Genomic DNA, 9,103 nt, shown 5'->3' on the forward strand with positions numbered 1-9,103 from the left:
TTGCATTAGACTAGCTAAGAATTCTATGAGAGCTCAGGAAGTGTGTCCCTTTACAGCTCAGATTTCCACAGTGAATTTGTGTTTTCCCAACTGTAGTAACCCATGTGACCCTTGACAAACGTTGCCTTACTTTGGCATCAGTCATGATAGTGTTTTTCTTTAAATTTTACTTAACTTCACACTTTTAAAACCTTAAATACTGAATGGAGCCTCAAGTAATAACCACGAATCATGGTTTGATGTATTAGATTGATGGGAGTGAAGGGCCCTGGAGCCAGATTGTTGGCCTATAAATCCTGGCTGTGCTAACCACTTGCTAGCTAGCTAAATTGTTAGGTTACTCATTCTCACTTAATCTTGGTCTCTACATCTGTGAAACGAGGATAGCAATAGTAACTACCTCACCAGGTTATTGTGAGAATTAACTGAGGTGATAAAAACAAAGTGCTACCAATAGCCATCCTATGCTGCCTTACATTTCTTTTTTTTTTTTTTAATATTTATTTATTATTTATTTTGGCTGCACCAGGTCTTAGTTGCAGCACATAGGATCTTCAGTCTTCACTGCAGCATGTAAACCCTTAGTTGCAGTATGCAAGATCTTTAGTTGCAGCATATGGGATCTAGTTCCCTGACCAGGGATTGAACCCGGGCCCCCTACATAGGGAACACGAAGTCTTAGCCACTGGACCACCAGGGAAGTCCCTGTCTTACACTTCTGACTTTAGTCAATTGTATGGTTTATTTATTTATTCACAAAGGTCCATGAGAGAAGAGAGATGATGGTTATTCTCTGGCAGTTGGCAATGAGGACAGAGAGTTTTCTTGAGAACGTGTCGCTGCCATGTTTTTTGTCCCTATGTATGCTTCAGTCAGTAATCCTTTGTTGGCTGCTGTGTTTACAAGGCCCTACCTCAGGCAGTGTGGAGAATGTCATGATTCCAGACACAGCTATTGTGCCATGGGTTCTCACAGTCTGGAGAGAGAGAGATCAGTCCATGTGAGAGAAAGAAGCTGAAAATTCTGGAGACAGAGTGTCCAGCCCTACCATCACTAACTTGCTGTGTGGCTAGAGGTAAATTAACTGACCTCTCTGTGCCTCAGATACCACCTTTGTAGGGGGAGGATCATGATGGTAGCTGCTGGACAGTGTTGTGACATTTACATGAAGGAATACAAGAAAGGTCCATGGTGAGGGCTCAGATAACTTCCGCTGATGCTGAGTTAAGGGGTCGGGACTGACTGGGGGCCTGCACCACGACTGAAGATGCTGGACATGGAGTATCACCCCTGCTCCTGAATGGATATGAGAGTTGGTAAGAATGCCACATGGCCATGCTTGTTCATGCTGGTGACACCGTATGGGAGCTCACTGTGCACCCGGGCCTGACTAATCGATCTTATTGGCCCGAGGAGGGGGCCATCATTCTCTTTAGTTCCTAACCAAGGTAATGGAGGCTCTGAGAGGTTCAGTGACTTTCCCAGGGTTACACAGCCCAAAGGTAGGGCCAAGATTCACAGCTTTGAAAAGACTATTCTTAGCAGCCCGTGGTAGAAGCGGGTTTGGTGTTTGTGGGAAGGGTGTTGTTTGTACCCCACGGGATGGATCAGATACTGGCAGATGCTGAGCAGGTTGTGCTGAGAATCCCAGGGAAAACAGATAGCATGAAAAATAAAATAAAATAATCAAACAGGGAGCTTGATGTTGTAAATCAACTACACTTAAAAAAAAAAAAAGGTAGCACGAGCAGCCCCAGGAGGCATGAGTGCAAGCTTGTCTCAGGGAACCCCAACACAGCCAGATGTGGCCAGGTGAGTACAGATAAAGGGTGACTTTTTTTTTAAATTGGCTGTGCTGGGTCTTCAGTGCTGCACGGGCTTTTCTCTAGTTACAGTGCATGGACTTCTCATTGTGGTGGCTTCTCTTGTTGGGGAGCACGGGCTCTAGGGCGAACAAGCTTCAGCAGGTGTGGCACGTAGGGTTCAGTAGCTGCAGCTCCCGGGTTCTAGAGCACAAGCTCAATATTTGTGGCGCACGGGTTTAGTTGCTCCGAAGCATGTGGGATCTTCCTAGACCAGGGATTGAACCCATGTCTCCTGCATCGGCAGGCGGATTCTTTACACTGAGCCACCAGGGAAGACCGAAAGTGTGGCTTTGAGAGGGAGTCGGAAGGAGAGCCTGAAGGTAACACTACCGTGGGTGAGAAATAAAGTTTAAAAGGTAGATTGAGGTCAGAATTATGAAAGGAGTCAGAATGCCAGCATCTGGACACGGATCAGTGTAGTGGTTTTGGTCAGGGGCAGTGATAATGAAATCAGGGTCTTAGGATGTGGAGGAGAGGGGGAGAGTCTCTAATTTGGCTCCCAGCTCAGCTCACTGCATTTATTGCGCTCAGCCACAAGGATGGACACAGCTTCCTGACTTGGAGGCCATGGTTGGCCATCAGGGAAATCATGGGCCTTCTTGAACTTGAATGTAAATTGTTTAATGATATATTTTTCCTTTTTAAAAGATTTTTTAAAGTAAAATTTTCTGGTGTACGTATTTTTTTAATATGTATTTATTTAGTTTTATTTGGCTGTGCCAGGTCTTAGTTGCAGCACACGGGATTTTTAGTTGCAGCACGTGAACTCTTAGTTGCAGTATGTGGGATCTAGTTCCCTGACCAGGGATCGAACCCAGAGCCCCCTGCATTGGGCACATGAATTCTTAGCCACTGGACCACCAGGGAAGTCCCTGAACTTGAATGTAAATTTTAAGAGTGTGTGCACCTTTCATCAGATAAGTAAGGGGGTGCATGATGACACTAACTATCCCCTCCCCAAACACAGACCAGAGTTTTGAGTAAAGATGCCAGGCTTTAGAGTTGGAACACTTGAATCTGGTTTCAGCACACAGCATTGTTCTTTAGTTGCCTTCACACAACCAGAACTTTGGCCCCAAGTTCTTGTCACATGACACTGAGCACGCCTTGTATCTCTCTGAGAGTCGTGTAAAATAGGGTGACTATTGTTATGACTACTACTAGCTAAAATAAAAATCAATCACCTTACAGAATGCTTTTTCTTTTTTCTTTTAATTTTTTAGTTTCTCTCTGTCTGTATTTCACTTAGCATAATGTCCTCTAGATTCATCCATGTTGTGGCAAATGGCAAGATTTCCATCTCTCTCATGACTGAATAATACCCCACTGTATATGTATACCACATCTTTATCCACTCAACCATCAATGCATGCTTAGGTTGTTTGTATGTCTTGCTATTTTCAGAATTCTTGTGATGCGAGATGAAGTATGGAAAGATACTTTATTAATATTAACTGACTAAAAATGTAAAGAGTGATTTCTATTACTGTCGTTTGTCTTAAGCAATTTGACTTTTTATTTTTTTAAATAACTTTTATCATGAAATTTTCAAACATACACAAAGGTAGAAAGAATACAGTAATTCAATAATGAACTCTCATAGAAATCATCGTCCAGATTCAATATTTATCAGGATTTTGCTAAACGTGCTTCATCTATCCTGTTTTTTCTTCCCTCTTCTTTGTTCCCTCCCTTCTTCTTTCTGTCCTTTTCTCCTCCTCCCCTCCCCACTCACTCTCCTCTTCTGGCGGTGCTAATTTGAGAGGAACTCAAGACATGTATTTTCATCCTTATATCTTTATGTGTACTTTCTTTAAAAATACAGGCTTTTTCCTACATAACCACAGAGCCATCCGGGCACCTCAATGGTACTAATAATCTCTTGGTGTCATCACCCAGTCGCTTGTATTCAGAATTACCTGATTGCCTCAAAAGTGACTTTTTATGGTTGGTTTTTAAAAAGATATTATTTTTTTTTTTACTTTGCTGGGTCTTAGTTGCCGCACGTGGGATCTAGTTCCCTGACCAGGGATAGAACTCAGGCTTCTGCATTGGGAACACAAAGCCAGGGAAGCCCCTATGGTTGGTTTTTATAGGATATAAGTTTTTCTGTATCTACACTGATACAGTAAGAGGAAAACTCCAGGGGAGGGGGTTTTTGTATATCTAATTCCTGCCTTAGAAAGGGGAAGAAGAAATAAAGACAGACTTGGATATCTACTACTACTGGTGGTTTTATGTGGCAATAAAAGTGATTCTGTTTTTGCATTCACTGCCCTATCTCAGGACACCATGGGCCCTTCGGGTTTGTTCCGAGTCACTGTGGCCGAGTCATCCCAGTCCAGACGGTGGGATAGAGCATCTCTTTGCTCTAACCAGGCCTTAAGCGTAAAATTTCATGATTTTTCTTTAAATTCTGCCTGACCTATTAGGCCATTATGACAAGCAAGCTTGATGAAGCAGGAACCAGGCACCTCACTAAGGATATATTACCCTAAGACAGCCTGGGCTCAAGCCTCAAAGGATTGCTCTCTACAGCCGCATTCTCTGCGAGCATCCTTCAGGGGGAAACCTCAAATGACATTTTTGGTCCTTGCCAGGAGTAGGAAAAACTATTTGCTTTTAGTCTACTCGATGGAAAGAAATGCAATTTGCCAATCCCATTGACTTTCAGATGTTTCAGGTTCTAGGTCAATCTCTATCTCTTGGAAGAAGCCTTCCCAGCTCACAGTACTCTTGTCTTCTGAGCTTTTACTGCTCTTAAAATGGGACCAATTCATCGGATCCCAATCACACATTACTTCCAGTGCAAGTCACTGTTAAATATATGGAAGTAAGATGGTGGGACACATGTACACCAATGGCTGATTCATGTCAATGTATGGCAAAAACCACCACAATATTGTAAAGTAATTAGCCTCCAATTAAAATAAAAAAATTATATATATATATATATATATATATGTATATATATGAAAGGATGACCAGTGTGTGTGTGTGTGTGTGTGTACATGGGTGAATGTGGTATGTGTGTAGGTATATGTGTATTTTGTGATTTCTCAATTAGATGGTAAACTCCTTACACTTTACACACTTCTTAGTATTTCCCATGTAGTTCCCCAGAGCAGTGCTGAGGGATTTGGGAGTGAAGCGAAGGTGGAAGAGTTGCTCTGGCTGAGCCCTGAGACACACCTCTGGCTAGGCCACACCAAATTCCAGGAAAGCAAGAAAGAAGGTAGAGAGATGACCTTTTCATCGTCGTTTTTAAGTTTCTGATCCAAACAATCAGTACTGAGAGGAAATCTTTAGCAATAAAGGCTTCGAGGTCATGGAAGGAAAATTCAACTAATGCCCCCCCCCCCCCGAAAATAAAATAGGAGCCTTAGCTGATAGCCAGTGAGAAGAGGAAACATTACAAAAAGAGACTTGTCGATTGGTTGGTGAATACAAAAGAAGACCGGATGGCTTTGATCAAGGCTACTGAGCCTGGAGACTTTTATTAGCTGAGCTTGTCCAGTGTTGGCTCCATCCTCTTATTTTCCTTCCAGCCCGTTTGGCAGACTCTGAGGTAGCAAAGATCTTCCCAGAAGGGGTCTAGCACTTACTTAGTGGTCTTCCATGTGGGTGGAGAAATGGGTGAGCAACATGATCTCCTCTCCGTCTGAAACACTGTGTGCAGAGCCACCCTGGGAGTCTCATCTGAACTACAAAGGCTCTTCTTTCCTGTTACGTTCTCTTTCTTCATAGTTGTCATCCTTTTCCTCCCTGTCATTTGTGTGTGCGCGTGTGCATAATTGTTTAATTCCGTGTCCATGTACTGTAAACAAGGGCCAACGGCATAAGTAAGTCATGGAGTAACAGAAAATACATGAGTTAAAGTCAAATGTAATCTGGAACAAGGAACTGAATAGCCACAAGCAGAAAATAAAATTAAACCCTTATCTTATACCATATACAAAAATCTCAACTCAAAATGCACCAAAAATTTATAGACGGTTCCCTTATCGACAAAGTTTATTAAGTATAGATAAGTATGCTCACCAGTACATCATCTTTCACTTACTAATAACTTTCTTAATGTCTCTGTGCCTCAGTTTCCTCATCTCTAAAATGGGAATGTTGATAACACCACCAAGTAGATGTTTCTTTTAATTAAACGAAGCAGAGCATGTAAAACACCCAGGGTAAGCTTAGTAGATATAAGTAACATACTTAGTTTTGATTTTTTTAAAATATACACCTGAAATCGAGTAGTTTCCCCCAACAAACTAGATACACAATGCCCTTTCCCGCAAAGTCTACTAATTATAAATACGTTCACCAAAAAGCACCTCTTTCAGTTACTAGTAATTTCATTAATGCCCCTGTGCTTAGTTTCCTCATCCATAAATGAGAATGTTGATAACACTTTCCTTGTAGATTTTCTTTTAAGTTAAATGAAGATGAGCATGTAAAACACCTGGACATTGCTTAGATTTAGGTAACATAAATACTTTTTTTTTTGTACAAAGAATTGAAAGCAAGTATATCCCCCCCACCAATAATCTAGATAGATGATGCCCTTTCCCACAAAATTTACTGAGTATAGACAAATACACTGTCCAAGAAGCATCTTTCAGTAACTTGTAACTTTAATAATGTCTCTGTGCCTCAGTTTCCTCATTTATAAAATGGGAATGTTGATCAAACCTTCCTTGTAGATTTCCTTTTTAATTAAATGAAGGAGCGCATGTATACACCAAGAACATTGCTTAATAGATATAGCAACATATTTAATTTTTTGTAATCGATAGAATTGAAGTCGAGATTTTTTCCTCCAACAGTCTAGATAGACAAGGCCCTTTCCTGCAAAGTTTACAAAGTATAGATGAATACGCTCACCAAGAAGCATCTGTGTCACTTACTACTAAGCTCACTACTCCCTCTGTGCCTCAGTAGTCTCATCTATATAATGGGAATGTTGATAACACCTTCCTAGTCGATTTTTTAAAATTAAACAAAACAGAGCATGTAAAACACCCAGGACATGGCTTAGTAGATCTAAGTAACATACTTAATTTGATTTCTTTTAATATAGACCTGAAATCGAGTGTTTTTCTGAAAAAAACTACATACAGAATGTCCTCTCCCACAAATTTTAGTAAGTATAAATAAATACGCTCACCAAAAACATCTCTTTCACTAACTAGTGACTTTATTAATGCCTCTGTGCCTCAGTTTCCTCATCTATACCTGGGAATTTCATTTTAATTGAATGAAGCAGAGCTCGTAAACCACAGTCCATTGCTTAGTAGATTTAACAGGCATACTTCATTTTTCTTTTATAAGAGAGAGTTGAAATGATGTTCTGTCCCTAAACAATCTAGATAGACACTGCCCTTTCCCAGAAAGTTTATTAAATAAAGATAATTACGCTCAGCAAAAAGCACCTCTTTCACTAACTAGTAACTTCGTTAACAACTCTGTGCCTCAGTTTCCTCTTCTATAAAATGGGAATGTTGATAACACCTTCCTCGTAGATTTTCTTTTTAATTAAATGAAGCAGAACATGTAAAACACCCAGGACATTGCTTAGTAGATCTAGGAAGCATACTTAATTTTTTTTTTAATAGAATTGAAATAGAGTTGTTTTTCCCCATTAATCTAGATAGACGGTGCAGTTTCCCACAAAGTTTACTAGGTATCCATGCGTGTGCTCACCAAAACGCATCTCTTTCAGTTACTAGTAACTTCATTAAGGCCTCTGTGCCTCAGTATCATCATCTATAAAATGGGAATCTTGATAACACCTTCCCTGTAGATTTTCTTTTTAATTAAATGAAGCAAAGCACGTAAAACACCCAGAACATTGCTTAGTAGATCTAACTAACATACTTAATTTTGTTTTTTTAAACAGAATTGAAATCGAGATTTATTTTGCTCACAATCGAGGTAGTTAATGTCCTTTCCCAAGAATTTTACTAACTATCGATAAATATGCTCAACAAAAAGCATCTCTTTCAGAAACTAATAAGTTCATTAAGGACTCTAGGCTTAGTTTCCCCATCTATAAAATGGGAATGTTGATAACACCATTTTTGTGGATTTTCTTTTTAATTAAATGAAATATTGTGGGTAAAACACCCAGGATATGTTTAGTAGATCTAAGTGACATACTTAAATTTGTTTTTGTTTTTAATAAAGATAAATGAAATCCAGTTTTATATCACCTGCAATCTAGATAGTCAATACCCTTTACCACAAAATATACAAAGTTCGGATAAATACACTCACCGAAAGCTTCTCATTTACGTTGACAACTTCATGAATGCCTCTGTGCCTCAGTTTCCTCATCTATGAAATGGGAATGTTGATAGGACCTTCCTTGTTGATATTTATCTCATTAAGTGAATCAGAGCGTGTAAAACACCCAGGGCAAACTTAGTAGATCTAAGTAACATACTTAGTTTTGATTATTTTTAAATATAGAACTGAAATCGAGTATTTTTCCCAAACTAGATACACAATGCCCTTTCCCACAAAGTTTACTAAGTCTAGATAAATACGATCACTAAAAAGCATCTCTTTTCACTAACTAGTAAGTTCATGAATGCCTCTGTGCCTCCCTTTCCTAATCTATAAACTGGGAGTGTTGAGAACACCTTCATCGTATGTTTTCTTTTTAATTAAGTGAAGCAGAGCATCTACCACACCCAGGACATGGATTAGTAGAACTAACATACTTAATTTTGGTTTTTTTAATAGAGAGTATCGAGACAATTTTTTTCCCAACAATGTAGATAGATAATGCTTTTCCAATAACATTTACTTGTATATATGGTTATGCTCACAAAAACGTATATCTTTCACTTCCTAGTAACTTCATTCATGCATTGTGCCTCAGTTTTCTCATCTATAAAATGGGAATGTTGATGGCACCTTCCTCATAGAATTTTTAAACTAAGTTAAGCAGAGCATGGAAAACACCCAGGACATTGCTTTGTAGATCTCAATAACATACTTAATTCTGTTTTTTTAATAGGCAGATTGGAAATCAAGTTTTTTTCCCTGATCATCTAGATAGACAATGCCCTTTCCACAAGCTTTACAATGTATACATAAATTCACTGACCAAAAGAACCTCTTTCACTTCTTATTAACTTTTTAATCCCTCTGTGCCTCAGTTTCCTCATCTACAAAATGGGACTCTTGATAACACCTTCCTCATATGTATTTTTAAATTAAATGGACCCAATCAT

The sequence above is a fragment of the Giraffa tippelskirchi genome, chromosome X (assembly GCF_054371585.1).
Source record: "Giraffa tippelskirchi isolate mGirTip1 chromosome X, T2T-mGirTip1v1.2.pri, whole genome shotgun sequence".
NCBI classification, from domain to species: Eukaryota; Metazoa; Chordata; class Mammalia; order Artiodactyla; family Giraffidae; genus Giraffa; species Giraffa tippelskirchi.